The sequence below is a fragment of the Podarcis muralis genome, chromosome 14, assembly GCF_964188315.1.
Source record: "Podarcis muralis chromosome 14, rPodMur119.hap1.1, whole genome shotgun sequence".
Taxonomy (NCBI): Eukaryota; Metazoa; Chordata; class Lepidosauria; order Squamata; family Lacertidae; genus Podarcis; species Podarcis muralis.
Genome location: NC_135668.1, coordinates 40600277 through 40614432, shown reverse-complemented (window position 1 = coordinate 40614432; position 14156 = coordinate 40600277). Strand labels below are relative to the sequence as shown.

Sequence of the window (14156 nt, the reverse complement as noted above, 5' to 3'; positions counted from 1 at the left end):
CTGCGCGCCTTCCCCTCTGTTCCCGTACCTGTGCTGAAGGCTTGCGGTGGGGAGAAAAGCCCTTCTCCGCACCGCCAGCCTGGCAAGCGGTTTCCCTAGGAACGCATTAATTGATTTTCAATGCATTCCTATGGGAAACCGTGCTTCGCAAGACGAAAAACTCGCAAGAAGAAAAAACTTGCGGAACGAATTAATTTCGTCTTGCGAGGCACCACTGTATTCCCCTTCTAGTTCCCTCCCCTTTCCCCTCCTCTTCCAGAGTCCTGCTTCGAGTTCCCCTGAGCATGAACAGAAAGCTCCTGTCTTGGGACTCTTGGACTCTTGGCACCCTTCCCAGGAAAAAGGGAATGAGATGTTGGAGTTGCATGTCCAAGATGTTGCAACTGAATGAGATAAAAGTCAGTTCTCAGGGCTGCTCTGACAGAGTCTATTCATTAGCTTTTTGAAGCTCTCTCGTATTGATAAAAGAATAACATTTTTGCCTTGCAACAGCAGCGCAAATGAGCAGATGCTTAGCTGCTGAGAAAATGATTTTGAAAAGCTTTGAGAAGCTTTGAGCCTGCTTTAGGGGGGGGGGTGACTTCGGGCCTAGGTGGGGTCACCTGTCCTCACCTCCTCCATTAGCAGCTGCTCAAAGTGTTCCTTGGAACTGGCTGTCTATCTCACTGGGCAGCTGGGAGGTTAGGGAACTGTTTGCCCTAAACTTAGGGGGGGGGGAACTCTGAAGAGGCGGAGGAACTTAAAGCAAGCCACTGTCGCCATGCTGGAGACAAAACAAAACAAAAAGCCCAGTTAAGTTAGCCCTTTCTGGTAGGGCTGCCAACTCACCAAAAACAACTCACAAAAAGAGCAGGAGGAGGAGGAAAGAAGCGATTTGGGGCTTATTCCAAGAGAGACCACAATTTTTAAGCAAAACCTTCGATTCCGAAATGTGTTGCCATACAGCCGGGTTTCCCCAGACTCCCCCCCCCCCCCAATTTGCAATATTTCCCCCTGGACGCCATTTGCAACGTCAGAATCCCATATATGTCTGGGGGAACCTGGACATTTGGCAGCACTCGTTTTCTGAAATGGGGGGAGAAAATGCAAGTTAAGAAATAGGAGAATCTTAAGGCAGAAATGAAAGAACACCAACTTGCATAAAATTGTTCTACTGGTCCTTTGCCTTCTTTCATCACACAAAATATTGTTGGTTGTATTTTCAGCAGCTGCAAGGTTCCACAAATTCTTATGCCACAATTCAAGACAACAGATCAGTCTTCCATTTTTTTGTGTGTGCAATACAAAGTCTGGCAGCTGCTAGAAACTAAGTTAGCAGTGCCTTCAAAAAGAATTGTTTTAGACTCTAAAATTTAGAGTATCCTCTCACATATGGCCTACAGGAATTGTCCTTCATCTTCAGGAAACTCCTGCAGCCAATCCTGGAGATTTGACAAGCTGCTGCTGCTGCTGTCTCCCCCTGTTGCCTGAGCCTTTAAGGAAAGGCCACAGCCACAAGCGGGTGTTGCTTGCCCCAGCTGTGGACCAGGGCAGTGGCGGAGGAAGCCCAGGTTCCTTAAAGTGGTTGCATGGGAATCGAGAAGTCTGGAGCAGGAAGGTGCAGGAGATGCAAAGCGGGCAAGGCTTAGTCAGTAAAGAGCGGGAAAAACCATGGCAACCAGTCCTGGGTCAATGTTGCAAAATGGAACTAGGGGACTAGAATGTGGGTTGAGACTCTCTTAAGAGCAATGGGAAGAGGGAGCTGGGCTTTGTTTTATGGCTCGGGGATGGATTCATTCACTCCCCCAATAAATCTATTTTCCTAGTAGCTTCCCTTACAAACAAAGGGGAATCCTCTAAGCTGCCGGAAAGAAGTTTTGCCTGAAATCTTAGAAATCATCTGCCAGTCGGTGGGGACAGTACTGAACTAGATGGAGCAATGGTCTTTGTTTTGGTATAAGGTAAATTCCTCTGTTCTTCCTACCAGGGGGCTAGTTTTTAGTTTAACGCATGGGTAGGCAAACTAAGGCCCGGGGGCCGGATCCGGCCCAATCGCCTTCTAAATCCGGCCCTCTGCATGTTTTTACATGAGTAAAATGTGTGCTTTTATTTAAAATTCATCTCTGGGTTGTTTGTGGGGCATAGGAATTCGTTCATTCCCCCCCCCCCAAAAAAAAATAATAGACTGGCCCGCCATGAGGCCTGAGGGACAGTGGACCGGCCCCCTGCTGAAAAAGTTTGCTGACCCCTGGTTTAACGGCACAATTGTGGACTAGGCAGGCTGAGTGATAGTGTTCTGAAGGTGCAAGTTGCTTTTCAATCCGGCTCCTCTTTATGCTAATTTTTCATCTGTGTTTAGTTACAGAGGTCTGACTCAAGTGTTTATCTGATTTTTCCAAATCTGCACCCTGAAGTCTCCCAATGTTCACCAACTGTTTAAAAGTGTGTGTTGTTTTTAAAAATGCATGCTTGCTTTTCAAGTGGCTTTTATTGGTCTTGTTATGGTTAATATTACTCATGTTTATGGTTCTTTGTTCTACAGAGGCAGTCTTGGGAGCTGGAGTTGTAGCAGCCCCCTAACAACTCTCAGCTCCCAGAATTCTTCGAGGCAGCCATGACTTTTCAAAGTTGTATCATAGGGCTTTAGGTTTGATGGTGTGAATGTAGCCCGGCTCTAGGACTTTGGCATTGTTTTGTTGCCAAACAGTTTAGCCAGCATATACTGTATTTTTCGTCCTATAGGGCGCACCGGCCCATAGGACGCACCTCGGTTTTTTGGGGGGGAAATGAATAAAAAAATATATTCCCCCAGCCGCGGCTGCCGCCCCAAGCCTTACGCACACCTACCCAAAGCATGGGGCGCCCTCCGGAGGGCTCATCGGGCTGCAGGCTGCTGCCCCAAGCCTCGTGCGCCCGGCGGGACCTCCCGCCGGGCTTGCAAGGCTTGCGGATAGCTTCCTGAAGCCTGGAGAGCGAGAGGGCCCCATAGGACGCACACACATTTCCCCTTCATTTTTGGAGGGGGGAAAGTGCATCCTATGGGGCGAAAAATACGGTAATTAGTGGTTGAACCAATTCTTTTTCCTACTTTAAGTTATAGGATTTTTATTAAATTTTCTGTTTTACAATTTAAAATACTCATTTAAATATCCTTGAAATATCAATAGCTTCCCATCTTCTCTTTCCATGGTTCATTTTGCATATCATAAATCCCTGTGTATTTTACAAAAACTAAACCATTCAGTATTCCGTTATTATTACATCCATCAAAACTGATTTACATGGTTGAATTTATCTCAATGCTGCCAAAGTTTTCAAGTGTACACAATTTCCCCCCCCCCCCATTCAGTAAACGTTTTCCAATCTTCTCTAAACATATGTTCTTCTTGTTCTCTTATTCTATATGTTAAATCTGCAGACTGTGCATATTCTGTCAACTCAACTCAAACCTTTATTGCATTAGCAAACTGCCATAGCAAAATAAGACAATACAAAAAAGAAAAAGGCAAACTAGAGACAAGCAACCAAGCAAAATTCAGGTGTTTTGGCTGGCGTAGTGACATTTAAGTTACCCGAAGACAATAATGCAAAGATATAGTAGCCAGCGCCCAAAAACTAATATGCGGGTATATATAAAGCACAAAATGGCCCCAGAACAGACTCAGCATATTGGGTTAAAAGTACCGTATTTTTCGCTCTATTGGACGCACCGGACCACAGGACGCACCTAGTTTTTAGAGGGGGAAATCAAGGAAAAAAATATTATTCCCCCCCCCAGCCCCAAAGAGCAACGGACAGGCTGCACGCAGCCTATCCACTTCTCCCAGAGCTTCTCGGGGCTGCGGGGGAAGCCCGGGTCCCCCCCCCCCAGCCCCAAAGAGCAAAGAAGCCAAGACAGCGCGCGGGGTCCATAGCCGCGCAACCTCTCCAGCCAGGAGCTAAACCTCTCCAGTGCAGCTAAAGAAAAAGACAAGGCAGCAAGCGCAATCCATCCCGCTCGCTGCCTTGGCTTCTTCTTTAGCCTTGCGCAGCATCTTTAGTCTTGCGCAATGGGATGGATTGCACCTGCTGTCCACCGGGGCTGGACTAGATGACTCCTGGGGTTCCCTTCCAACCCTGCAATTCTATGACCTCGGAAGGTGTTTGGGGTCTCCACCACTGGAGGCTTTTAAGCAGCAGTTGGGGGACCATCTGCCTGGCGTTCTTTAGATGTGATTCCTACATTGTGAGGGGGCTGGGCTAGATGACCCTCGGGTGGCCCTCCCAACTCTATACAGTCCTACAGTTCTGCGGCAGGGGATCCAAAGCCACTTCACACAATGCCCACTCCCAATTTTCATTGGAGAGACATGTGGCTTCACTGTCTAGGTAGCTACCCCCCTACCTGCCACACTTCCCCCACCCCACTTAAGCTGAGGGAATTCCTGCCCAGAGAAGCTCCCAGCAATCACGGAGGTGGAATCCTCTGCAGCCTCCAGCAGCGGAGGATCCATGGTCCCCTTCCTTCCCTCCTCCGTAGTTGCTTTGAAGGAGGAAAGTGGGAGAGGAGCTGCTTACACGAGTGTAAGCTGCCCCCCTCCCACTTTCCTGCTTCAAAGCAATCACGGAGGGGGGAATCCGCTGCAGCCTCCAGCAGCGGAGGATCCATGGTCCCCTTCCTTCCCTCCTCCGTAGTTGCTTTGAAGGAGGAAAGTGGGAGAGGAGTTGCTTACACGAGTGTAAGCTGCCCCCCTCCCACTTTCCTGCTTCAAAGCAATCACGGAGGGGGGAATCTGCTGAAGCTTCCAGCAGCGGAGGATCCATGGTCCTCTTCCTTCCCTCCTCCGTAGTTGCTTTGAAGTAGGAAAGTGGGAGAGGAGCTGCTTACACGAGTGTAAGCTGCTCCCCTCCCACATTGCCGCCTCAAAGGGAACCCGGGAGGAGGGAATCTGCTGCAGCTTCCCCCACCTCCCGCAGAAGCCGCGCGCTCTTTAAAGGGGCGGTGCGGCTTCTCCTGGCTTTTCTGGGAGGTGGGGGGATTCCCCCACCTCGTAGAAAAGCCTGCAGGAGCCGCACAGCCTTTAAAGAGGGCGCCGCTCTTGGGGGCTTTTCCCCCAGGAGGGAGAAGGGACTGCTACAGCCAGTCAGTCCCTTCTCCCTCCTGGAGAAAAGCCCGCAAGAGCGCACGAAGCTTGTGTGCGGCTCTTGAGGGCTTTTCCCGCCTGCCTCCCCCCTGCATTCGCTCCATAGGACGCACACACATTTTCTCTTGCTTTTTAGGAGGGAAAAAGTGCGTCCTATGGTGCGAAAAATACGGTAATAAAAGAATTAAAACAGGTCCAGGTCTAGGGCACGCTACCCTGTCAGAGTAGCCCTGAGTTTCAGAGCCTGCACTATGAAGATTGCCACCCCACGTGAGATTTGGGGATTTGCGTCCACAAGAAGCGATTTCAAACAGTCTTCCTTAGTTGTAATGGTGGACGGGATCAAAAGGAGGAGCTTAGATCTTATTGGCTCATAAATAGGGCAGTAGAAAAAGAAATGTATGAAGTCCTCTACTTCATTCATTGTGCATGGACATAGACGCTGGGTAATAGGGGTCTTAGAGTAAATCCCCTGCAGGAAGGCCGTAGGTATAGAATGGAAGCGGGCCATAGTAAACGCTCTTCTCAAATTGGGCTCCGTCAGGTCTATCAAGTAGTTGGCAAGTGATCTTACCACTTTCACTTTAGGGAGCCACATGGAAAGGCGAGCTGAGGTGGACTGTGCCCGGTCCATGGCCTCGTCTCTTGTAAGAATCCAGGCCCGGATTTTATGTTTGTCCCAAGAGGACAGCGAGTCAAGATTTGGGAGAGAGTAGCGTGCAGTAATAGTCACCATGGCCTTGGACCATTTATTGCTTTGAGAACACGTTAAAAAGGCTTGCCTGGCTAGTAGGGAACCTGGGGCATTGATTAATTTACAATAAAAGCTAATAATTCTAATGTGGGCTCTCGCAACAATGGAGGGGAGGCCCAGTTCTGTTCTTAACTGTGCTGCAACCGAGCCCTTGGGGAGACCCAGTATCTTCCGTGCAAAAGAGTTTTGTAGAATCTCCAGCCGTTGTAGTGTTTTTAAATTCCACCCCCAGATTTCAACCCCATACAGTAACATCGGGAGGACTTTGCTGATAAATGCTTTTCTGATTGGTGGAACCAGCTGGCCGCCTTTTGCATAGTAGAATTTCTCCAAGGCTTTGATGGTTCTGCGGGCAGCCAGGATGGTTGTATTTAGGTGAGCTGACCAGCTAAGCCCATGCTGAAAAATGATACCCAAATACTTGAATGCTGAACAATATTCAATAGAATGGCCCTCAAAATTCCAGAGTGACTTCCGAGTTTTCGTGCCAAAAGTAAGAATTTTGGTTTTGGCGAAATTAATTTTAAGGGAGTTGGTATCACAATATGTCATGAGCCCTCTGAGCGTGTTGTTTAAGCCCAGCTTGGTTAATGACAGTATCACCATGTCGTCCGCATAGAGTAATATGGGGATCTTGAGCTGTTGTAAGGAGGGGGCAGATTGATTTAGGGCCTTCATAGTTGTGACGATGTCATTGATATAGAAATTGAATAGAAAAGGGGCCAAGAGGCAACCCTGTTTGACCCCTTTATTCAGAGGGAAAGAATCAGAAAGAGCTCCCAGAGGGCCGAATTTTACTCTGGCCGATATGTCATTATGAATTTCCATAAGAAGGAGGAGGAGTCTCTTATCTATGTTGGTGTAACTAAGCTTCTGCCATAGCCTATCTCTGGGAATGGAGTCAAAGGCGGAGGTCAGGTCCACAAAAGCCGCGTGTAGTTTGCAGTTGAACCTGTTTAGGTATTTATCAATCAGGGTAAGTAGAACAAGACATTGGCCAGATGTGCTGTGACCTTTGCGGAAGCCAGCCTGTTCCGGATGGAATAGCTTTGTTTCTTCTGCCCACTCAATTAATTTCTCTAGCAAGAATCTAGAGTAAACCTTGTATGATATGTCCAACAGGCTGATAGGTCGGTAGTTACGCGGATCTTGTGGGTCCCCCTTTTTATGTATTGGGATAACTATGCTCTGTTTCCAGTTAGGTGGAATCTTAAGAGTAGCATTAATGGTGGTAAAGAGAGATGCTAAGATAGGGGCCCACCACGACTGGTTCGATAAGAATACCTCAGGTGGTATCATATCCTCCCCCGGGGATTTATCCCCTGATAGCATGCTAATTAGTTGAGTACATCTCTCTGGGGAGACTGGCTCCCAGGTGGGCAAGGCAGATGCTGGAAGGGTGGTGACTACATTTACGTCAGAATCTGAGGTGGAATACAGCTGAGCAAAGTGAGAGTGCCAGCTGGCTGCTGTGATGTTATTAACAATGAATGAGGGGGGTCTTAAACCTGCATTAATTAAATTCCAAAATTTCTTGTCGTCACGGGTTTTAATGGCCACTGACAGAGCCGTCCAGCGTTCTTTCGCAAAGAGCAATTTCTTATGTTGGAGCAGCTTCTTATAGTATGAACGAAATTGGGCTAACTCCCTGATTTTGCTCTGAGTGCTGTCTGATTTCATGTCAGACTGAAGAAATCTAAGCCTACTTCTGCACTGTTTGCATTCTTGGTCGAACCAGGTTTGATTCTTCCAGGTTAGAATCGCACGGGAAGGTTTCGTAAGCGAAGGGAGCAAGTAGGCTAGAATTTGCTGGAAAATTGAGAAATGATTCACATTCATTGTTAACAGCTGAGCTTTCAGGGCTAGGATCTCAGGGGAATTTAGGAGGACTTTTATGTCTTGCTCCAGGTAGATGTCCCACTTCTTGCGTCCGGGGGCCAAGGTCAGTGAATCCTGGGGGTGTGGTGAGCTGGGAGGCCCCAGCTGTGTGTGGTGAAAGGAGATGGCAATTGGAAGGTGGTCACTTTCGGTTCTGTTGAACACATTGAAACAATATGCCTCATCATTAAATGCTGAGGAGGACCAGATGTAATCTATAACACTTGCCCCTCTAGATCCTAGAAAAGTATAGTATCCCCCGGACCAGTCTTTGGGTGTGCCGTGCAAGCTGTGCAGCCCGCAGTTTATAGTGAACTCCAGCAGTATGATGCCAGCCCTATTAATGGTCTTGTCATGTGAATTCCACGTAGGAAACCACTCCTCTTCTATGAATAATTGCGACTTATCGGTGAATAAGCTTATATCTGCTCCGATTCTGGCATTGAAGTCCCCCATTATAAGGATCTCTGACTTTGGAAATTCAGCCCCAGATTTATCTAGAATAAATCTTAAATCCTCCCAAAGCTGATTTGAATGAGAAGAGGAGTAGGTAGATGGATTGTACAAGTTTACACATATGAATTCCCCAAGCGAGCTGTTAGTGATGTGCAAAGTTTGAATGTAATTACTCTCTAACCAAAAGATAGGAGAGATATTAAGCTGAAGCTCCTGCGAAACAAATGTTACCAGGCCTCCACTAGGGCGCCCATACAAATGTGTTTTGGTCGCAGGAATCACAAAGGCGTCATAGCCCGGTAGGGATGGGGGGGGTGAAGATTCTAAGCACCAGGTCTCTTGTATACCCATAATCTGGAATTTCGCTAAAAACTCTTTCATATCCCCGTCATCCTGTTTGGACGTCCATCCTGCCACATTCCAGGATAGCACATTAAAGCAATTTGAGGAGGGACTATGTGCTAGTCAATTGCTCTGGTTGCTGGTGGGAGGACATTGCCAGGGGTCTGAGACAGCGCCAGGCGAGGTACTACCGAAGGTATCGAAGGGGTGGTGAGTTGATTGATGTGACCAGCAGGGTCTTCAGTAAAACCTGAGTTGTCTCTTTGCACAGTGGGTTCCTTAACGTTTATATATTGGCTTGAAGAGGTTGCGGAAAAATGAGGTTCTACCAAAAGAGGTTGACTGGCAAAGGACGAGGATATAGAGTCATTTGACTGGACCGCACTGATTGAAGACTCCAGGTCAGGCATAGAAGAATAGGACATTGACAGATTACCAGGATGAGGTGTGTTTGGCGCGTTACTCTTTAAGGCGGAGGACGAGGTAGTTGATTGCAGATCTATTAGTAGAGGTGAAGGGGGTCTGCGTTGCGACGGTGTATGAGGAGCTTCCGCCAGGCAGACTGCCAAATCATCCGTTATTGGAGTCCCAGTATTTGGCAGGGGTTTCTGGGGTGTTAGCCCCTTCATAACTGGTTTCCTTTGATTTAATAGGTTGCTATGTCCAGGATTTGAGGAGATTTTCTCTTGAAGTACATGTGTAAGTTGCTGCTTGAGTGTATCAAGCCTGTTTATAACTTCCTGCTGTTCTACTAATGGCAACTCGCCATAGGATGAAATGAGGTCCCTCTCCTCTGAGGCATCCAGATGGCTGGGCCCGCTTTGGTCATGCTTCTTTGTTGCTGGAGTAGATAAACCAGGAAGCTTGGGCTGAGAGGGAGGGTGAGGTTCCCGGGTGGACAACTTGAGTTTCAAGACTGAGTCGCGCCTGTCTGGCGGGCAGCTACCTTTTTGTACGGTGCTGCGGAAGAGAGGTTTAATCTTGGTGTCATTAAAGACTCTTGTTGGGAAGATGCCCCAGGTGGCCAGAAACGCTTTACGCCTAACCAGTATGGAGGGAATTTTTGGAGACTGGAAGGAGAGCAATACTTTTTGGAGCCGATGGTGGTAGTTTAAAAGTTTTTACTGGTGGACGCTGATCCACGGATTTCTCACGTGGTAGCAGTCTTTGTGGTGAAGGCTATGAAAACTAGGGTATGGTTCCTGGATGAAACGGTGAGGTCCCTTCCATTGATCTCCTAACCTGTTGCTGTATCTTCTTTCCTGAATGGTGGGGTTTTTTGGGTAGTTTCCTTGCTGGGATAGCATGACATGAATTTTAGCTTACTTTTATAATTTTATTGTTTATCTTTTAACAATGTTTTATGGTATTTTGTGTAAAGGCATGGACCTCACAAATTTAATAAACTTGTTGTTGTTGTTGTTAAAAGTTTCACTGTACTGAGGTCTATTAGCGGAGGCCAAATCTGAAGGAGTTGCCTCAGATGATCTTTGACATCTCTCGAATTATTCCACCTTGGGGACCTGGGGTCCCTACTGTGTATAGTTAGACATATTTTGTTTGGTTGTAAAATCAGAGATTGAGACATATTCTGTCAACAAGTCCTTCTTTAGTTGGGACCTCACTCATTTTCCATTTTTGGGCTAACAAAACATGGGCTGCAGTAATGGCATACATAAATAACCTTTCTTGAGTCACTTTTAAGAAGATGGATGGATGTAGCACATCAGTAGCTGAGATGGAAAACAATGATTCTTTAGAGCTTCACACAGTTCAGGGCCCCCACTCTCACCTGTTAGCTGAGATTCTGTGGCAGGGGCCTCCAACAATTCCAAATATTTACTCTTCCTTTACAGGAAAGGTAGCCATCCAAAAGTTGTTGGACTACCATTCCCATCATGCTTCTGGGGTTGATGGGAGTTATAGTCCAGCTACACCTGGAGGGCACCAGGTTGGTAATTTAGGTTCTGCAGCAAGTGGTTCTCAAAGTGTTTTAGCTAATCTAATTTTTCTATTTTGCTTTTCCAACATTCAATGTTGCAAGATGTCGCCACCTGATTTGCTGACCCCCCCCCACCTTGTACCATATCCAAGGCATTTGTGGATCCCTTGGTGTAACTCTCAGACTTTGGAAGGTTGGCATCACTGAATCACGTCAGGTACCCGCTAGAAACAGGTGGTTGGCTCGGGTACAAATGTAGAAAGAAGGAAGCCAACACAGGAAATGCAGGTAAAAACGTCACATTTAATTGCAAGTTATTTCAGTATGAAGTGTCCTATCTTGGCCTAGCTGCAGGGAGGGAAGATTTAACAAGGATTTAATCAGAAATGGTGTCAAGAGGGTGGGTAGTTGAGAAAACCCGCCGCCACTCTTCCCAGGGACTAAAAGGTGAATTGAAGGGGTGAAATGGGGCCTGTAATCCGAACCAACATTTAGACAAGTAACTCATCATGTAGAAATTAGAATTTGGGGGTTTCCTTAGCCAGAGTTGGCAACCCTAGTTGGTTGGCAGAGAAAATAGCCTGGCTCACGTGAAATGGGTTTATTATGTAGGTTGAAAGTAGTTTTGTGTTTTGGAGCTCAGACCCCCACTTCTGCCTTGTGCTCAGTTTCTTGGGCAAGTTACAGTGGTACCTCAGGTTACATATGCTTCAGGTTACAGACTCCGCTAACCCAGAAATATTACCTCGGGTTAAGAACTTTGCTTCAGGATGAGAATGGAAATCGTGCTCTGGCGGCGCGGCGGCAGCAGGAGGACCCATTAGCTAAAGTGGTGCTTCAGGTTAAGAACAGTTTCAGGTTAAGAACGGACCTCCAGAACGAATTACGTTCTAAACCTGAGGTACCACTGTACTTGTATTCTAGCCTCACCAGTTTCACCTTGTATGAAATGGGTGTTTTGTGTCTGCCTGCGTCCCCCATCCTTGGCAGCCATTTTGTGATGGTGAAGTTTGGTTTACATGCCATTACAAATTTCCGAGAACGCTTTCAAGTGACCCTGTGTTGTATGCTCCAGGGCAAAGTGGGAGATTAAAATTTCAGCTCCCTACCACATTTGGAACATTGGTGCTGTCTGGACCCAATGCCAGGTATGCATCAGTTTAAGAGGGGGCCTGACTAACCGCCCAGAACCAGCCCTGAGCAGAGAGGGCTCTTAAGTTTTTCAACTGCAGCATAAGGGAAACAGCAGGCTCAGTAAAAATAAACAAGTTACCTATTTCCCACAAGACTTACGGAAGAGGGGCGGTGTGTTATATCCATTCTGGTTGTGGAGAAAGAGATTTTCTTCCTCAGCAGATAGCATAGAAATCTACGGTAAGTTGCTGTTGGTTGGAAGAGGGATGGAGTGGCTATGGACAAATCCTGCTCAGTGCTTTCCATCAGCCTGCTTGCTCGCTTGTATGGAACTCCTGATCGCTTGTGGCGACCATGCTAGCTAGCTCTTCACCACAAAGCTTCCTGGCCCTTTTGGAATGTCGATGCAGATCTTCGCTTGGCTTGTGAGTCTTTCAAAGTCAGTTTGAAACGTTGGTTAGGGCTGAGCAACCCTATCCTGCAGCTGGGATGCGGGTGGTGCTGTCGGTTAAACCACAGAGCCTAGGGCTTGCTGATCAGAAGGTCGGCGGTTCAAATCCCTGCGATGGGGTGAGCTCCCATTGCTCGGTCCCTGCTCCTGCCAACCTAGCAGTTCAAAAGCACGTCAAAGTGCAAGTAGATAAATAGGTACTGCTCCGGTGGGAAGGTAAACAGCGTTTCCGTGTGCTGCTCTGGTTCGCCAGAAGCGGCTTAGTCACGCTGGCCACATGACCCGGAAGCTGTACGCCGGCTCCCTCGGCCAATAAAGCGAGATGAGCGCCGCAACCCCAGAGTCGGTCACGACTGGACCTAATGGTCAGGGGTCCCTTTACCTTTAAAAGCATGTCTACTCAGAAGCAAGTTCTTTTGGATACAATGGGGCTTCCTGTCAGGCGAATGGGGTTCAGATTGTAGCCTTAAGAGATGAACGAGGGAGGGAAGAGCCACCTTTTGGTTTATAGTCTTTGGATATCCTGGCAGTTACTTACAATGTGCAATAGGGGCTGTTCGCTCATTATTTTTCAATTAATTTTGCACATGTCCTTTGACAGCCACTATTTCTGCCCCTTTCTTCAGCCTGCAGGTCACACTGATGATCCTTGCTCAGCCTTGACGTCGTGGAGAGGATATTGCCATAGTTTCTTCCTGAACACGCTCGTTTTTAATGGAGATGTTAGGGAGCGCGGGAGGTATTGGTATCTGAGTTGTTGCCCAAGAAGTCAAGGTTCCTCTTTCTTAAAAGCTGGCCTGATTGCAGTGAAGATATTGTGAAGGAAAGAGCTGGCTATGCCGAGGTATGTAATTAGCTGACTGTTTGGGGCCCAGAGGGACGCGGGTGGCGCTGTGGGTAAAAGCCTCAGCGCCTAGGGCTTGCCGATCGAAAGGTCGGCTGTTCGAATCCCCGCAGCGGGGTGCGCTCCCGTTGCTCGGTCCCAGCGCCTGCCAACCTAGCAGTTCAAAAGCTTCCCCGGGTGCAAGTAGATAAATAGGGACCGCTTACTAGCGGGAAGGTAAACGGCGTTCCGTGTGCTGCGCTGGCTCACCAGATGCAGCTTTGTCACGCTGGCCACGTGACCCGGAAGTGTCTCCGGACAGCTCTGGCCCCCGGCCTCTTAAGTGAGATGGGCGCACAACCCTAGAATCTGTAAAGACTGGCCTGTATGGGCAGGGGTACCTTTACCTTTACCTTGGGGCCCAGAAATGCATTTTGTAGAGCAGAGGTGAGGAGAATCTCTAGCCTTCCAGATGTTGATGGACTACAACTCCCATCATCCTTTGCTGCCTGGGAGGCTGATGGGAGCTGGGAATCCAGCAACACAACACCTGGTGTGAAACTATTAAGTTTGGGGAAACACAAAGCGACTTAAATACATCCTATATCCTTCCTGAGATTCTTCATACTCTCACCCTGAACTCCATTGTCTCCAGGATTATGATGTGACCCCAACATGGGGCTGCCAGGCACTGTGGAGCAGACTTCACCGCTGCCTCTCCCTACCAGCTCTTGGCTCTTGCTGCTCAGCTCACAGCCCTTCTCTTGCATTGATATTTGGGGCAGCAGCCAGCTGTACTCATAGGAAGAGCATGGAAATGGGCAGAAGCAGGAACAAAAGCCCCCTGACTTGGTCGTCGTCCCCCCCCCCCCCCACTGATGTTTGGAAAAAAGAACTTGGGCAACCTCTGAGTGCAACTCTCTTCCTAGGTGCGGAAGTGCGGTGCTGTCCAATCCTAACCAGTAGATGACCAGGGACCAGGAGCTGGAGTTTGGGAGAAGAGAGGAATTAGCTCTCCTGTGTGAACTAACACAAGGGGCAGCTGCTGTTGCTGTTCGGAGGATCTGCAGTCCCAGGAGGTGTGACTTTATCATGTATATGGCTATCTGCCTGCTTTACTGTAAGCTTAATAAATTGGAATTATATAACCTGTAAGTCTGAGAAGGAAATGGATTAAGAATCGAAGTGGTGGGGCATAGCAATTAACAATAATTTTGGGTTTGGGAGCCTGAAGGAGGGCTGTAGGGAGGGGGCTGCTGGGACCAAAAAGCCCA

The 14156-nt window shown here is 48.0% G+C and overlaps 1 long non-coding RNA gene across 1 annotated transcript; it reads left to right on the top strand.

Annotated features, from left to right (window-relative positions):
- Positions 1-1127: 1127 nt before the first annotated feature.
- Positions 1128-12799, top strand: LOC114584890 (uncharacterized). The gene is made up of 3 exons (XR_003703735.2): positions 1128-1940; positions 10577-10762; positions 12686-12799. It is a non-coding gene; the product is annotated as an uncharacterized LOC114584890 (long non-coding RNA).
- The last annotated feature ends 1357 nt before the right edge of the window (positions 12800-14156 follow it).